Genomic DNA, 19310 nt, shown 5'->3' on the forward strand with positions numbered 1-19310 from the left:
TTCACAGTTGTGCACTGAAAAGCTGTTTGCAAGAACGTAGGAACTCATGCTAGATCAAACCAATGGTCCATCTAGATAGTACAGTAAGTGTGCTTATCATCTCTCACAGTTTTCCTCTGAAATTTCTGATTCAAAAACTTCCTGCTTATTTTTAATCATGTAGACAACTATCAAACCAAACCATTAATTTCAGAGAGCAATTTAACAGATGTGCTTCCTTTGGATCTCAAAAATGCTATGTGTGGTGTCTAAATGGTATATTTAATATACTTTTACTAAATTGTGCTGTCGCATGCAGTCAGAACAAGCACATTACCAACAGTGGACCAGATTCACCCCTAGTAATACTTCACAGAACCCAACGAATTCACTAAGAATAAAAGAGACTAACTATGCTAGATTAACACTCACTGAGTTCTCTAATACTAAAGCCAGTCAGCTAAAATTACAACAGTTCATTTACTAAGCAGACACAGTACTGTAGCTGAAATGTACAGCCGAAGTTTTTTTCTATAATCAACTTTTTAAAAAATCTGACTTACAGAAAATGATCTTATTCTTTGGGGATGTTTGCATATATAATCAAATTCTATCGAACTTGATGAGATTTAAGCAGTGCTGAAAGTTAAGCACATATTTAAGCCTATCCTGGATAAGTCCCAAAGATGAAAAATTGTGTGTGCCTCATTAGGAACCAACCTGGATATTTCTCTAATGCTATTCCAGGACTTCATGATTTTTAAAGAGTGTACTACCATAGCAGAAAAAAAAAAAAAAAAAAAGAAATTATTACATTTATAATTTATTTTCTTTTACATGCAGTATCTTTTTATAGTGTTAGAGAGTAGCAATATCTGAAATTAATTTTCATATCCCATTTTTTTCTAGTCTCTCAGAAATACTTCTAATCTTGTGGTCCAGAACATTGCATCAGATTCACTTAGTCTTTTGTATGTAATGCACATCAAATCCAAAAAGATTTATCAGTTGCTACATGTTTAAACCACTTAAGAGAAACCCCATATGCAAGGGTTCTCATCTGTTGAAGGTACGGCTGTTCAGGGCATTATAAGTCAGACTATGATTAAAATCCCATTAAAGTATATTTTCCATAAATGAATTATTCTCTGCTTGTAAAAATATATCAATAAATCTTCCAGTTAATTTCCAGAAATGCAGGGGTTTTGGCCATCTAATGAAAATTCTCATGAAAAATATAATATCAAAATAAATACTTAATCCAAAGAAAGAGCTGTCTCTAGCATTAAAAATAACAAGGAGTGACATGGAAAGAGACTGATATGCTGCCTCTGCAAGTATACTACCAATGCTCAACTGAATAGTTTTGATATGTTATGCAAGCATACAAGCATTATTTTTTTTTCATTAATATTACCAATCTAGTTTAAATATATGACATGTATGCTCCCTGGATTTGAACAAAGCAAACAACAAAGTTCAACAAATGTCTAAAATAAGTTTAGCATAGAAATTTGAATTTTGCCATGCATGATATCCCTGGGATATAGAGATGACTGCAAGCGTACCTGAACAATCTAATCATAATTATGTCCCAAAGTATTTTAGAAGATGAGAAGCAAACTTCCTGTTAGTTATTTAAATGAGCATATATGAGAGCCAAACAAAGTACATGACTTACCTACATCCTAGAGAAATGAAAATTCCAGGATAATGCTGTTGAGGACGCTCACAACAGTAAGTCTGAGTGAACTAACTAAATTAAGAGATACTCTTAATTGAACTATGAATATCATAAATCAGGAGACCAGAAGACATTCTATTGTGTCTACATGTGCATATATATGAGTATACAACAATATACAATGTGGTGAACTCTCTGTCAAGTTACTTTGCATTCTGCTAATATTGAGAGTTTGCTTAGGACCTTGGTTGTTTTTTTAATTGAATTCCTCTATTTGTTCATGAACAGTCTCAAATAAATCCTAGTGGAAACCACTGTTTGATAATGGATCATTTTGTTCAGTACCACTTTATTTTAATTACACTGAAGAAGAACTTGTTAGAAGTAGTCTGTAGTTGCTTAAGCTTTAAATGTCAAGAAGGGTCGGGGAGGGGGGTGGTGTTTAGTTAATGTAAAAGACTGTTTCCTAAGTAGAATTAAAGAGCATAATTTGTCAGATAGACTATTAAAGTAATATAGAGTGTCCTTTTCAGTTCACAGTCTATTAAGGGGAAAAAAAAACCAACCTCAATTACCAATTAAATTTCTGGAGAGTATAACAAGTTTCTAAATATATTTTGCAAGAGTCTGAAAACTCTTACATTCTGACCTGCATTGCACCACCACTGAGGAAGAAAATGGAAAACAAAGAGAGGAACTTACTTGTAACAATAAAAAGTAAGATATGTATTACAATTAAAGAGTTGTAGATATGTTTAAATGAATTTAATGTTCTAAATTTGGCTATTTGATTGCATTCTCTAAAAGAAAATAACTTTTAAAGAAATGACATACCTCAAAATCGCACTGAACAAGAATTGTTATTCATTTCAGTATACTTTTGTCCTTTCCCTTTAATTAGAACCATAAAGCTGTGCAGAAAGTTTAAATATGAACAATAACATTAACAAAGATTCATTACAGACACCTTCTGCCCTAGAATCTGATCATGCTTTAGAATGGGAGGTAGTATTTTCCAATATGTAGCTGGACTAGGAATAAAAAGCTGACTCCCAAGACCTCTTCGAATGATGCTTCATTCCATCTTTCTATCATATTTCTTCCCAGTTGTTAGATAAAAAGGAATATGATTGGAATATTGACTCGAAAGCTAAAAGTACATTAAATTCGAAACTTCACTTTCCATTTCAATGCATCTTTGCAGAGTGGAAAATCAGGGTTCTCACACTACTTTCCAAGATTTCACAGATGGAAATGTGCCTGAGATGTGCTGCATATGTTTAACAAGTCTGATTTATCCAAAAATGTATCTCAGCCACTGTACATACTGCTTTTCAATTGATCTGCCCATATAACCTCAGGCATGGACAAAGGTTGCCCGAATGACTTCAGGTTGTTCAGATATCCCAAGACAAGTACGTAGTTCACAAATGTTGGCTGGATAACATTTCTAAAAGAGAAGAAGAAATTAATATGAATAAATATAGATATGAAACAGTATGGAATATGGCCATTTTCACTTATGGGAGTTCAGTGCATGATTTTAATTACCAAATCTCAAAATCCACTTCTCAGAAGCTGGGGAGAGGTAGGAATATATTTATTGTGCTAATGATTGTGCTAGAACTCTTCTCCCAGCCTCATATGCCCACAGAGGAGGCACACATTTTAACTTCAGCCCAGCTTAAAAAATCTCCAACAGTAATTTTAATTAAGTTTTAATGAAAACTAACATAAAAAACCCAAAAAGAGGAGAAACCTCACACTTTTTTTTTGGAGTAATACTCATGTATCTAATACTTCCCAGAGATTGATAAGGACTTTTGTAAAGCCCTCACATATTCCTTTCAATCCCAGACAGGCACATTACAGATATATCACCATATCTCCTCCTTCAACCTCTTCATCTGCATCTTGCATTGCCTTTATTAGAGGGATAAATAAAATACATAAGGTCTGTTGGGAATGTTAACACTTCTCTTCTTGGCTGATTCATAGAAAATTGGGCACCTTCCTTCTTTCACATCTTTTTACAAATCTCCAATGGATGTTCTTCATTTAGGTGTCTGTAAGGAGTATTGTTCTCTACTGGCCCATTATGAAATTTGACAGAAAACCTGGGCTGGAAAAATTACTATTTGGGGTGTGTCTCATTAGTCTCAAACTTGGATCTCCAGATGTGTGTAACAAACTATGCCTCTGTGTTCCTATTTGCATGGGTTGGGAACACTTTATCTCATGGCGTTTAACAGCAATATAACTTAGGAAAAGAATTGTTAAGTGGTATTATTATATAATGTTCTCTCAAAGAGAGGACATAGTTCTGTCATTAACTGCTTTGGCAAAGCAAGCCAAAATGGCTTATTCAGAACATATTTGTTAAAAGCAGTAATCTCCAGCAACCATTAAAAAAAGAAGACCAAGAGTCACAGCTTAGCAGCAGTGTAGGTCTTTGAAGTTAACTGTGTCAAGTTTTCCCGTTAAAATTACCAATCTGTTAAGGAAACACACTAAAAATGTTGCACCTAACTTTAACACAGATTTCCAGTAAAGGTTTTCTCCTAAAAGTGTGGCACGGAATATTTTAGTTTAACTGAAACTTTGCAAACTCTGCAGAGCTCAGTTTGGCACCACATTTTTTGCACAGCTCTGCTACTGACGGAACACAGTATTCATATTCTCTTCCTAGGTTCAACATAGAAAATTTCTTTTAATGGAATAGTCTTTTTTGATAGCTTTCTGAAAAATGTAGTTCTTACAGCTTTCTAATAAAGAAGCAAAATCCCTGAAATGATCATCACAAACATATTTTAAGGGTGTCCAACTACTTCGGTAATTCTCTCACCAATGTTGGTAAATTTTCACTTTAGAATGTAATATATTGTATAATTATGCAGTCAGAACAGTGTACTGATTTGTGCAAGAAGCTGAAATGCCATTCTTCACCAATTCGTAGGTTCATCATTGCTGAAGCTGCTTCTGATTTTCTTGCTGTTTCTTACTGTTTGCATATATCAATCAACTGATATATGCAAAAGTCAATTTTTAAATCTTCCAGACATTTTTTAGAATTTTAAAAAGTACTTAGTTTTGCCCAGAAACATATTATCAGTTTCTGGATACATATACATGGTTAATTTTTTTAATCTTTTGCTGAAAATTTTTGAGAAAAGTAACTGTGAATGAAGATTTTGTGAGAGAAAATATAATAATGCTCCATTTATATATGTAATAGAAATCTTATAATGTCATCCTACTTAACTATCATCCAACTCCCTGATGTCCACAACTTTTACTCATAAACTCAAGCATAACTGTGCATTATACTTAATCTTCTCTCTTACAGCCAAAGTGGCATTTGTACGCTTTCTTTCTCTGTCAACTACTGTCCAAGCAGATTCAAATGTAGATGTACTCCAACTTTCAGCTACAGATTGCCTAGTCTCAGTCCTAGCTACAGTTCAGCTGCTGCACAGCAAAGTTTCCTGTCTTCTCTTTTTCTGCAACATTATGGAAGCTTCTGCTGATGAGCTCTGTGACTAGGAAACAAGAAATATAAGTCTTCTGGACAGTTTCAGGTGCCCTACATGGAGCATGTCACCCACCTTGGGTCCAAGACTCAAATAATGTAAACTTGTTATGCAACAGAAATCTCTTTTCTCTCAATATGCATTAAAAGTCCTTTATAAGCTCACTTACACACTATGTTTTTTTCTCTTTGGAACCAAAAGTGACCAATTTCCCAGCACAATCTCTTAAACACTAAAATGTTATTTCCATAAACCCTGTCTCCGTGGTTAGATTTACCTGGTCAGAAGCACAATGTTTAAAATTCAAAATATATTCTAGAGACAGATTAACTGTGAGCAGACTATACACTGTTTTGAAGATTATATTGATTTTCTCTTCCTGCTTTGACTCGCATGACCTATGTGACTATAAGAAACATTCTCCCATTTTTTGGACAACATTCCCTATAAAGTGATGCTGTGAAATTGAATGAATTTATGGATTTTAAGAAACTCATTTGTAATGACGGTGGGAATCACCTAAAATCAATGCAATTATAGATCTAAAATCAAAGCTATTATTTAAGTCCTAATAAACACTAAGACAATTGTTTTCTGATGCTCATTATCTTATTTTATTTCACTCCTATTTCTCTTTTAGTACTATCTACCTTTCCAGTCTCTTTATCCGTCTGCTTCTTTCTGAAATATGTAGACTGGCTTTAGCACACTGCTCAACTGCCCTGTCCATTAGCACCCACTGCCCTTATTTGTTTGCAGATTTCTTCCTCCAGTGGATCACTGAAATAAGGTTTTGTAGAAAACATGTATTTTTTAACTGAAATCATTTTATTTTACAGACCAGTTTCTCAGTAGGTTATTGTTCCCTGCTTCAGAAGCACAATCCTCTTAAGCTGTCTTTACTGCCAGAGACTTTGCCTTTGTATTCTCACTATTTTCAGTTCATTCAGCAGCTATCCTTGGTACAACATGATGGGTTCTATCATCTACTTTAAGTTATTTTTATTACTTTTTGTTTGCTTTCACTAATTTAGCAAATAATATATTGAGGTATTTTGGTATAATTGCATTTCAGCAGTGCCATTAAGACTTATTCATTACTGCAATAAATAGGAAATTTCAGTTAATTCTAGGGAATTTTCTCATTTTTCAATGAGAACAAAGTTTTATTTCAAACTTTTCTTCTCTCTAGATCCTTACAATCTGATCTTGTTTCTTGTGCTATTCTATGTACTCAAAGTCACTTTTTACAGTCACATTATACCTACATTTCACACTACATTCGAAGTGAGGCATAACCATAATTTTAGTTCAAAATAGTGTATCCGTCATTGATTTTATCTTTCTAAAAGTACAAAATGAGAAATCTGTTTGTCTTCAGCATTGCAGCTGTACCTCTACAGATTTTTCACACAACTTTTTTCTTTTTTGATAGAATTCTGTAACATCTTTCCTTTTTTTTGCACACAATATATTTTCTTTTGATTTTTTGACTTGTTATCATATTCTTTTCACTAAACATAATGCAAATTTTTCCACGTTGTTTGAAGTAATGTTTCAAGCTCAATAAAAGGAATTTGTTTGCTGTTTTATTATTTCCAAAATGTTATTGCCTTCTTGTCTTAAAACTTAAAGGTTTACATTATATTCATGCATTATTTGAAAGAGAAACAGCAGTACATACAGAGGTATGATCCAATATTCCGTTCTGGAAAGAAAAGTGCTTAACATGATCTTTTATTAGACAGAACTAGTGTTTCTGGAAGGATAAGGATGGTGTATAATTACCACCTATCAATCTTCTATTATAAGTAGTCCACACAGTAGCTATACTCAGACAAGTTTTATCCAGATCTGCTTTGGAATCTCTTCACTTTATACCACATTTTCACTAGCTCATAATTTCAAAGCATATGTGCTTAGGAAGGTATCTATAATCATAAAATTAATAAGGTCAGAAAAGACTACTAACATCATCTAGCCAACTATCGACCCATAACCACCATGCCCACAATGCCACCACAATGAACCACCACGCCCACAATGCCACCACTATGGAACACATCTACTCTTTTCTTGAAAACCTCCAGGGATGGTGGCTCCATCTTTCCTTTGGACAACCTGTTCCAATGCAGTACCACTCTTCCTGAGAAAAAAAAGTTCCTAATATTCAACTGTACATTCCTTTGTGCAACTTAAATCCATTATCTCTTGTCCTATCACTATTAAACGGGCAAAGAGGCCTATCTCCACTCACCACAATCTTCTTTCAGGGAGTTATAGAGAATTATAAGGTCTCTCCCAAACATCCTTTTCTCCAGAATAAACAGTGCTAGTTACCCTCAGCCACTCCACATCAGACTTGTACTCAAGACCCTCCAACAGCTTTGTTGACCTTCTCTGAAGACATTCCATGGCCTCAATGCCTTTCTTGGAGTGAGGGACCCAAAACCGAACACAGTACTAAAGGTATAGTCTCACCAGTGCCAAGTACAGAAGCACTCCATTCACAGAAGAGATTCAAGAATTTCCAGAAGGCTGAGGTCATCTTCTAAGTAAAGTCAATTACAGAGCCAGTAGGATAACCTGGATAAAGAAGAAACTATGAAAAAAAGCTGATGCTGCAACAAAGAATGGGGACATTCTAATCTAACAATCTTATTCATCAGAGTTAGGCAGTTTAAAAGAACATGCAGGCACAAAAGAGGAAACAGGTGATGTTACAGACAAGAGTTCAAGATTTGAAAGTAAAGTTCAACACTGTGTGGTAGATTAGCCAGAGATCTGTACAAGATTAACGTAGAGATTCAATGCAGGCAAAACAGAAGTAGGGAGAAATAATGCAAGGATCTAGATTCCTCTGCAGTGACTTAAAGGAACTGACCAATCTTTTTCAACTATAGATTTGCTTATTGAGAGCAGTTGCTAAGTAAATCTAATGCATCCATCAGTAATACAAGGGGTGACATGGTGCATTCGCGCTTAAGAATCTCACAGTAAGAGAGAATAACAATTGGTTTCATTGAGAGAATTCCCTCTCCCATCTGTTTCAGTCTGCTTCTATGGGGGAAAAAAAAAAAAAAGCTCATAGATAACAAGACTTTCTGGTGAACACTATGTGTTTCCTCAGTCAACAACACAGGCTGGTGACCAGTGAAAATCAAAACAATTATAAAATCAGCTCTGTCTTCCCCATTCGAGATTAACAGAATATGATATTCACTGGGCCCCAGAACAGTAGGTTACTTTGCTTATAAACCTCCTAGTGCTTGCAAAGAAAAGACAGTAATTTACTATTTATAAGCATGAGGAAGGATCACAGTTATGTAAAAAATATACTCTGTACTTTCTGCTGGCTGTTCTGAGGTTAATTTCTATTGCTATCTGCAAGGGTAACCAGTATCCTTAAAAAAGTTGAAAAAAAACCTGAGTCTTTTGTGACAGAATCACAATGATGTTATTTCACATATTGAATTTGTCTCAAAAATATAATGATGCAAAATAGTATATTTCAAAATATTTTTGTGAAAGAGAAGTTCTGATGTCAGTACTTTCCCACAAATATGAAATTAATTCAGTTATTGGACTGCCCATTTTAGCTGTAATAATGCCCTTATGAATTCCTTAGCAAACTATCTTTATAGCTCAGAATTATATTAGATTGTGAGAATAAGATATATAAGCACCTTGGCACAGGAAAAGAGTGTGCTTCTTGACCTAAAGAAAGTACAATATGCTTTGCAGAGATGATTATTTCAAACAGCAGTAGACCTGTATGCACTATATGGAAATGAATTTTATTTATTTCAGTATATCACTTTACAAATCCCAATCCCAACCTTGTCATTACAATTTGTCATACGGATATGTGTGGGTCCTATCTCCCTAAGATTCCATCTTTCTTTCACTGCCTCTGGCTGTCATCTGGAAGAAAGTTCTCTATCAGAATGCAAAAGACTTGCCAAACCCAGAAGTTAACAACCATAGCAATAGCTGTTATTTATGCATTCTACTTTCCCAAACCTCTGAAACATCACTGACATCTGCAAATTCAGAAAGGCATATGCCTAAGTATGTGCTAACAGTATCTTACTGCCAGCAGCATGATAATGGATTTTGGACCTTTTTAACTCAAGAATAAGTTTTCAGACTTTTTTCAGGTGGTTTTTGGCTGACTTTTACAATAGTTTTCTTCAAAATTAATTTGATGATAAAGTACCTACTCCTAAAAGAGAATTTAAGTTACAGGAGACCATAGCAACCTTGTTCACTGTCTCTACAGAAAACTCAAAAGTGGTGTAAACAGGGAGACTTACAAGACACTCTAATCTGGTTTTAAAAAATTAGGATAGAAATGCAGTGAAACTAAACTAGATTTGAAGATACAGATTGTTCTGACTGCTCCATTTTCTGATGTCTTTCTTTCTGCATGATGTTCTAAGAGACAAAATGTTCCTATATGATGTGAGATCTTTCAGGTTGAATGCATAATTTATCTATACATTGCCTCTTTCAGTAGCTATTGTTTTGAAGAACTATCTTGTTCAAGTATTTTCTAAAAATCTTTCTCAAATGATTTGTGTTTCAGGGTTAACCCTCAAAAGACTCTGCCAATCGTATTACACACAGCAAACGAATGACTGCTGCTCATTTGTGATTCTTGCCAAATCACTATACTCAGACTGAGACTAGCTCAAGACCCTAATTCAGTGACAGCTGCTGGGTATGCTATTTTGTAAACTGAATAGCCAAAAAATATTCTATCAACTAGCAGCACACAGTCTTCTGAAATCTTATTTGAATATAGGTGGTGATGGCTCATTTCCTTGTAACCCACATGTAATTCACAATATGCTAAGTTTGTGCTACTGAAATCATTATAGATGCCTGCAGTGTTTTAAATTAAGTTCATACAATTCTTGCAGGATCAGGTTTAAAGTTTAAGATTAAGCAGTCAAATGAAGGAATGAGTTCTTTTGTAATTACTTCACATCAGATAAGTTAAACAGAAAAAAAATTCAGACTAAACAATGATAATTTAGGAAAACAGAACTTGCATACACTGGAGACAGCAAGTCAGAACACATCCTAACAAAGCAAGCAAGAGCAAGTATATCATAACAGCAACAAAATCATGCTTTTCATCAACTAATCAATATTTGGATCAGAATTCATTAAGTTTCTTACCTTCATTACTTTGGTTGGAAGTCTAATCCACACTCCACAGTCTTACGGCATGAATTCTTTTGTCATTACAACACTATTTTTCTTTTACTTTTTTTTTTATTTTTTAAGCTAAGTATCTCCTACCATTCTTTGTTGTTAAAAATATAGGATATTTACAAGGAACATTCACTAGCTCTTAGCCCACATTCTATAGTCTAAAAATTACTATATTTGCCTCATACTGTAAACCATTTTCTATTGATTCTGATATCCTTGCCCTCCCTTCTCCAAATTCATATCAGAAAAACTATGCACAATGCTACTTTTTATACATACTTAGCATCACGTGCTTAGTATAATAGCCACATTGGTATTTTGTGTCTAAACCTGGACTAGTAGCTTGAACCAACTTCTTTCAGGAAAAGAAATTGGAATATTGGGATATCTTACAAAAGTTTTGTACAGGATCAATGAGATCAATTATACATTTCAAATAGTACTGTCTGATTGCATTGTCAAGTCTGACTACAAGGAAGCAGATAGAAGATTCATGTCACTTCATGTGTTAAACACTATCATGTGTTAAAATGTAGAATGCTCAGAAAACCCACAGCTCTTTTCTCCTTTCCTGAATAGAGGTACAGTTTGTAATCTCCATCATAATGTCCCATGTGGCTCAAAGCGTAAACCAGTTCACAGAAATGACTTAGGCAGAAAGAAACCAAATCCAAACAGTCATTCCTCCAAACGAATGGAAAATAGAAAGCAAATCCTGGAGGTGACAAATTATGATATAGGGAATAGAAACAAGCAGACAAAAGCTGGGAAAGTAGGCATACAAAAATAAAAACAGACAATAAATATATTGACTATTATTTGTTAATCTTCAATGCCTTTTGTAACATTGAATAGTAACAAGTATGTTACTATTGGTTTTCAGCAGGATTCTCAACAGTTATCCAGGGTAGAGAGAATGAGTTGTTTTTTGATTTTTTTTAAAACAAGATAAGTTCTGAAACATTAACATCAAACTTTAAAGTAAGTCTGAGGCTGAGAGCAATTTCTCTGCTGTAATTGAATTATGCTGATTTGTGAGGGGGAGAGTTAGTGTATAAGCAGGTATACGGCCCTCTGTGAAGCACTAGGTGAATAGCAGAGAGACTGAGAATCAGGTATTGTCCTACAAGTGTGTACAAGGAACAAAAGAAAACTAACTGCAAAAGCAGATTTGAAAGACTTAAAAAGCAAACTACTTGAAATATATTGTGTCTAGTCTACTCCTTTCATGTACATTTAAATTATCTATGAACTCAAGTAGAGTCACTGCAGGGGACTGGTAGGTTGCACAGCCAATGCTCAAGACCTGTTTTAATATTGTGAACAGCAACTAGAGCAAACCTGAATACAGGGTTTTCAACCATATATAAAAAGCCGTCATTCTTTCCTACCACAGGAAGTGAGCCATCTTGCCCCCCCCCCTCTCTCTGTGGTTAAAAGAGGGAGGCACTAGTCGGAGCTGGAAGCTCACCTACACTCTATGAGCTGTCCTCTGGAGATGAATTTTTCTCCCCACTATCATCACTAACCTCTTGGTTTAGGGGCCTGTAACTACCCCTGTAACTATCTCACCAGTGGGTGAGAAAAATTCTCGCACATGCCTCACAAAAGTGTACTTTGAGAACCATAGAATAATTAACTTTGGAAAAGATCACTAAGATCATCTAGGCCAGCCACAAACCCATCACTAAACCATGTCCCTCAGTCACACTTCTATTCTTTTCTTGAACACCTCCAGGGATAGTGACTCCAACCTCTCCCCAGGCAGCTTGTTCCAGTTCTTCACCACTCTTTCCGAGAAGAAATTTTTCTTAATGTTCAACCTGAACCTCCCCTGGCACAACTTAAGTCCATTACATCTCATCCTATCAAATTTTCCCTGTGCTCAAGATCAATTTATTTCTGCCATGATGATTACCAAAAATTCTACATGGGATCAGATGCAAGCCTGATCCTAGAGGAATTTCATTAGTAATATTTCCACTTTAACAAAATCCATTGTCACAGAATCACAGAATTGTAAGGGTTGGAAGGGTCCTCCAGAGATCATCGAGTCCAACCCCCCTGCCAAAGCAGGTTCCCTACAGCAGGTCGCACAGGTAGGCATCCAGGCAGGTCTTGAACATCTCCAGAGAAGGAGACTCCACCACCTCCCTGGGCAGCCTGTTCCAGTGCTCCGTCACCCTCACCACAAAGAAGTTCTTGTGCATATTTGTGCAGAACTTCCTATGCTGCAGTTTCTGGCCGTTTCCCCTTGTCCTGTCTCCACTCACCACTGAAAAGAGTCCGGCCTCACCATTCTGCCCTCCACACCTTAGATATTTATAGACCTGGATCAGATCCCCTCCCAGTCTTCTTTTCTCAAGGCTGAACATCTCTTCTTATGCTGGTTCCTCATTTCCTTACAATTCTTGTACAAATCTCTGTCTGCAGTAACTTAACTACTACATACTAATTGTCTGGGTAATACTGTAGAACAGATTTTCTTCTCAAAATGTGTTTATAATCCAAATTAAGCCAACAGGTTAACCAGACATACCACACTTGTAGGAAAATATCTTTTTGTTTTGTCCTCTCTCCTGAGTGGAACAGTTCTTTGAATTACATTGTCTACAAGTACTTCCAGTAGTTCTTTTCTCCTGGAAATTTTACAAAGCCTTGCAGATTATTGAGGAGAAATTAATAGTTCTATAGTGATGATGTGATGCTTTTTTACCTTTTTTCACCACTATAATTTGTTTCCATTCAGATTTTGAGGTCTGAACTAAACTAAACTGGGTTTTAGTTCAACCCAGTGGAAGAGCAAACAGAATGGATTATCCACCTTTTTGAAGATAGAGGTTACATGTGTACAGTTAACTTGGGTCAACTTGAATGTTATCAGTCAGGGTCAAGAAACTCAATCTTCTCTGATCAATGGTAAGAAATACGAAGCAAGAGAAAATCAGCAGATGTATTCTCTTCACCCTGACAGCTCAGTTTAGATTTGATAATTCCCTGTGCTTATGCCTTTGTTCAATGACAGGTTATTACTCTTGAGTTTTTAACAGGGTCATAAAACAACATGAAAGTTCATGAGCTGAATATGCTGCTTTAAGAGAAAATACTGAACAGAGAAGTGCTATATTTTGCTGACAGATTGCAACATAACAAGAACACTAGAAACTGAAGTCATCTGCTGGTAGTGTGGCAGTGTAACAGTGAAGCATGCTCTATACCCTCTATAGTTTGGAGACCCATAAAACCCAAAGTCTGGTGGTGATCCAGGATGGCATGCTGCACTTACAGGAATGGTAACACTGAAATCACTCTCATGTTCTAGTCATACTCCCTTCTGTTTGACAAATCTCTGAGCTCTGCAGGGCACAAGGAGGCACCATTCCCACAACAGATGAAGAATGAGGATCAGGCAGCCTGGAAGGGACTGAACCTGTGCAGACAGACCTGCAGTGGCATTTTGCACAGGAAAAGGAAGATCTGATACAGTTGCAAATGTGATCCCTGCACATCCTTCTGGTTTACAAACATCAGAAATTTACTTATGGAAATAAAGCCTTTTTGATTATTTTGGCAATACAATCTAAGAAAAAAAAGCATTCAAATACAGCAAAATAATGTAAGGAAAAGTAGAATTTGTACAAGTTATAAAATAAATCTAATAATACAAACTGCTGTATAAGAACACAATTAGATTCAGATAGGAACCTAAACTGACATTTCTTATCTTCTAAGTACATGACTTTGCAACCTTAATACTGTAGGTTTTGAATGGGCAATGTCCTTGTTTTCTTTAAGAACACCACAGCTACAGCAAATACATTATGTAGAAGGGCTCAGCAACAGCATCAAAGTTGGATTATCACTTAATTTCAAGTTTTCAGAGAAATTAACTTATTTTTCTTACAGTGCCTGACTACGAAAGCTGAAAAATACCTCAAATAACTGAATTTAGCTAAGCTGTCACATTTTACTTATAATTTTTTACAGGGAGGAATGGCTGTGTAGGGACTTTTTCTGACTACTTAAATTTACATAGAGATTAATGCACTTGAGACATTCCATGAACACAGATCTGTTTAATTGGTTTCTCTTCACTGTAAGCATTCTACCCAAGGTATTTTTTCAGCACTTGAAAAACTGCAGACAAGAAATCCAGTTTGTAATCATCTCACTGAAGCATGCAGCAGCCTTCTATTAATTTTCTATTGATACATTCTCTGCTGATTGGCTGCAAGTGCAGCCCTCTCTGTGAAGTTACACTATAAGCAAAAGGTAAGAATAACCTGTACAAAGTGATGGCTGATAGGAACAGCTGGCTGGGCACTGTGCAAACCGCCATGCTGGTAGCTGCCACCAGCTGACTCAGAAACTGTCAAAGGCTTCTAATCTGCTTCACTTTTCCCTCATTTGCTGCTGCATTTTTGCTTAACGGTGAAATCTTGACAAGGTATTGCTGTGGCTTTGTTTCAGTTTAGTTTATACACAGATCTTGCTATACCACAGCTTTGGCAGCTACTAAAATGTACTCTATACCTCTAAATTCCCAGTGATTTTATAGTCTTCATAACAGTTAGATCTTATCAGCCAGTGAATTTCATCTTCTTAGATAGGTGAAATTTTCCATTTCTTCCTGTTCTTTACTAGCAAATGTTTCTTTTTATCATGATTTTCAAGCCTTCATCTTCAGAGAATTTATTCTGAGGTCAGTGAATTTGTCATCTTTCCTGGTACAGAGATGCTCCTGTGCATCCTAAAAAGACTACCAAACAGTTCTCAGAAAACACAGCACACTAAGCCCCATCTAGGAGGATTTCTCTGCGACATCATTATTTTATGAAACTTATTGCATGACATTTATCGAATTATTATTGACCTCTCTTACTTCATTCCTATCAAGAGTAAAATATTAAAGCAGTGCAATAAAGTGAAAAATAAGCATCTCGCATTTTAAAAACAAATGGCTAATCTGCCAATAAAATAAATAAATGTTTGTGGGTTTTCCTATGTATGAAAAAGATAAATATTTTACTGTAAATATAAAGAACACAAATGCAAATGGCACAGTGTGCATCATTTATTAACCTTTCAGCCTATAAGCTATGTATTGGCACTTAGCACCAGCAAGCTTCATGCTGGTGGCAAGAAAAGAAATAATTTGTTGCTGAATGCATGATGAGGCCAGTCAAGGGGAAATTAAGTTATAAGTGCTTTCTTTGTAGCTTGACTCCTATATTTTTTAGATTTATAACTGAAATATTCATGAGTAATAGTAATCTAACTAGAAGACATTCACTGAAGTTGATTTTTAGCAAATAGTACAATGTTTATACAGCTGCTTAATACTTTAACTGACATCACGTCTTCTTGCTGAATATTTGACAAAGGCCAGCTCAGGTAAGAAAGACTTATTTTAGAATTCTTTCAAGACACAGAACTTAAGGAAAGTATATTCAAGAGGGATGTTTGAAGCAGCATGGAGAAGCTAAATCCTGTTAACAAATAATAAAATGTATGCTTAAATCCCATAAACTACACTCCGTATCTTTTAATGTTTATAAACAATTTATTGAAATAAATTCTTAGAGATCAGTAAAATAGTGAAATATTTCTCCTTTAAGGGAAAATATAAAAGGTAATGCTTTTTTCCTAAAAAGATTTGTTCTTTCTAGTGGCATAGCACTGCTTATGTTGGAGGTTTAAAGCCAAGTAACAATAAGATTTTATTAATGTTTAGTGACAATATGCTTAGCAGAAAGGATGGAATTGATGGATAGTATGCTTTTCTATACTGCTTGTTCCACGACTCCAGTATGTCTGTGCAGAGCACAGAATATAGTTGTATGCTAGGCACAGAGTACGGCTGATTGCTAGGCACAAGTAGAAAGACCAAGTTTGCCAACACTGAAAGGGATGACTGTGATAATTTCATCCTGTACATTCATCCCTCATTTCTCACATCGCATCTGTCAGGCATAGAATTTCTCTGTGTTTTATTTTGTTTTTTTTTTGTTGTTGTTGTTGTTTTGGTTTGTTTGTTTGTTTTTTTTTCATGTCAGAATAGTTCTCTGATGCCCAATTCAACTCACCGATGAGCAAGGATTTGCACTGACACAGCACAAAGGTGCAAAGTGAACAAGGAAGAATGAGAGGAAAACCAGCACTGGGACCCAACACTTTGTATAATGAAACTACAGTTTAAATCAGAAGCAACCTAATTTCTCTAGAGTGGAGAATGTGCAGCAGCTGTAATTACTGCCTGCAAATACAAATACTCATTCCCCCTGCTTCCATGCGGCTGAACTGCTGCTGGCCATTTAAGGCAATTCACAGTTCCCTTGCTACTGTAAGCACTTATACCCAATAACATTTCTCACTTCTCCTACTTGTTTAAAGAAGTGTTTCTTCTTAACCTACATTATCTCAGTGCTCTTCTTTATATTACAGAGGCTGAGACAAAACTGAATGCAAACTGCAGAGCAGGCACAGGAAAGGTTCTTGTTAAGATACATGGATATATGGAGCTCGTGAACTACTGTTGCTGCAGGCAATAACTGAGGATGATGAATGCTGGATGAAGAGTTTCCACCATGTTCCATCGAAAAGGGTTCCACGATAACCCTGTGTAGTTTCCCAGCACTTTTAATTTCCTTTTGTACATAGAAAATCTTGATTTTGATTTCAATGTTTCTGTTTTTAAAGCTGAGAAAACTTGGTGTGCTCATCCAGTGGTCTATAAGATTTGTAACAGGATTTTCAAGGACTGACTAGCTTCACTCTCAATGGATGGGGAGAATCTGCTGGGCAACTGTGGATGTGTCTCAAGGGCACATAACTCATCAACTTGTTTTTGCTAAATGCCTCCTGTAACCTAGTTCAACATACTCCAGCAAATTTGCCTCATGCTTTCATCCCTTTCTAACTGGATTTATTTTTTGTCCAAGCATCAGCAACACTTATTGAAACTAGGCAAAATATGACCCTAAACTACGCAAGAATCCACTCGTTTTCTTTAAAAGCACTATGGAAAGCTGTATCAAAATTGTATTTGCTATTACAGCTTTGCATTGACCAAGTGGAAATTTCCACTCCTACCACACATTTGCTAAAGCATATGATGGATTTTAGGCCTGAACAAATACTTTCCATGCTCTAGGACTAGAATGAGCCAGATTTGCTCCATTTGAATTTGAAAGGCTAATTCATTAGCACATTACGCCTACATCAAAACATTCATCCTCAGAGGTGCTAAAAAGTCATCTGTCAGTTTTCTAGAATTTTTAGTACCTTATCATCTTTACCCATATTGCAGGATAATTTTCTTTCATATCAAAAATGATATCTAAGTTTGGCTTTATTTGCATCTTTCTCTCTACATCCTAAGAATTTTCATAAGTGGACAGATTGGACAAATCTTTCAGCTGGTGACCTCCACTGGTGCCATTAGAGTTACACTGCCTTTGTACTGTTCTGAAATCTCTTTTGATAGAATGATAAACACAATAGGATCACAAGTATTGGTCACTCAAAACAAGAATGCACAAGCGTAGCAGGGCATGGAGGCAGCTCCCCACCCAACTGCTGGTTCTACGGAATTTTCTGACTAACCTGTTTCCACCATGCAGCTACATACTTAGTTCCCCAATACATTCAGCTTTCCATTTTCTTCGCTTTATCCTCAGAGTCCTGAAGAAGCAAAAAAATATTTCTGAGAATGTTTCTATTCTCATTTAGCCAATTAAATTCTCTGGTGCATGTGCCATAGTGAGATTTACACACACATACACTCAACAGTAAATCAGTAGCAGTGTTAAAATATTTCTCAATGGGAGTAGCTGGGGCATACCAGGTTCCTAATAAAGAGAATTTTCTAGATGGGTTTGTCTGTTTAGCTTTTTGTTTTGTTTTGTTTTAATTTTAGCATCATTCTGACCTGCAGCAGGCTTTCTGAACCCGAAGAACAGGTGAGCAAGCAGAAAGCAGATGAAAGGCACCTTTTGAACAAGTCACTTCTAGCAGCATCACAGAGGTTGATCTGAAAGGATAAGCAGAGGCAGAGATGAGAGCTGTAGTCTGCAGAAGGTCCTAAGCCAGCTTCCCACAGCTGCTTTGCAGAAGATGTGTCCAGCAGAAAAGGACCAGGAATCTTCTGGCACCCCTAAGATGCAACTACAAGAAGAGAAGAAAGGAACAGAAGAGAGGAACATTTATGTTTACTGTTATGTGGCCGTTTGAAGCCAGTAATGAAAGGTTCTATTTAATAAAATAATAGAGAGATAGTCACTGGAGGGATTTGAAGAAATGAATTACATCTCTGTGTCAATAAAAAGGAATATTACTCTTGTAGTTCATTTTATAAGAACCAAAAGAAGAATGGACTGAGTGACTATTTGTGGTGAAAGATTCAGGGTTTGCATGTCAGACATTAAGTTTAATAAATAAAACCAAAAATACCTAACCATACATTCATCACAATTGTAACATATTTTGCTACTAAAAGTATCTGTTGATCCTTCTTCTCCACCTTATTTGTCCAGAGTTGACAAAAATCTTTTCTTTCCGTTTTTTCTTGAGTGAGAAAATGCATTTGCTATCAGAGATGCCACCACCAGCTTTTCTTTAATCAAAAGGAGACATTCAGCTGAACCCTTACCAATTAAATTTCAGAGTGTTTACATAAAACTTGATGTGGATACAATTCATTTCTGTGTGTTGTAAAGACAATGGTTTTTATCCTGCAAAATGCAGCACATTTCCATATTTATCACTGTAAGCATAGAATTGCCTGAAGGCAGCACATCTTTAATTAATTTTTACTGCAGTGTGAAAAGAATCTTAAATCATTAATCACTTGCCTTTCACTATATCCTGAAAGAAATTTTTCCTTTTCTGTTCTA

General features: G+C 35.8%; 1 long non-coding RNA gene across 1 annotated transcript; it reads right to left on the reverse strand.

The window, feature by feature from the left end:
* Positions 1 to 2497: 2497 nt before the first annotated feature.
* On the reverse strand, positions 2498 to 18433 carry LOC122180299. The gene is made up of 4 exons (XR_006178990.1): positions 18347 to 18433; positions 18022 to 18099; positions 7675 to 7779; positions 2498 to 3113 (listed from the first exon to the last, which is right to left on the reverse strand). It is a non-coding gene; the product is annotated as an uncharacterized LOC122180299 (long non-coding RNA).
* Between the last annotated feature and the right edge of the window lie 877 nt (positions 18434 to 19310).

The sequence above is a fragment of the Lagopus leucura genome, unplaced genomic scaffold (assembly GCF_019238085.1).
Source record: "Lagopus leucura isolate 7727_CA_CO unplaced genomic scaffold, USGS_WTPT01 Super-Scaffold_100004, whole genome shotgun sequence".
Classification (NCBI taxonomy): Eukaryota; Metazoa; Chordata; class Aves; order Galliformes; family Phasianidae; genus Lagopus; species Lagopus leucura.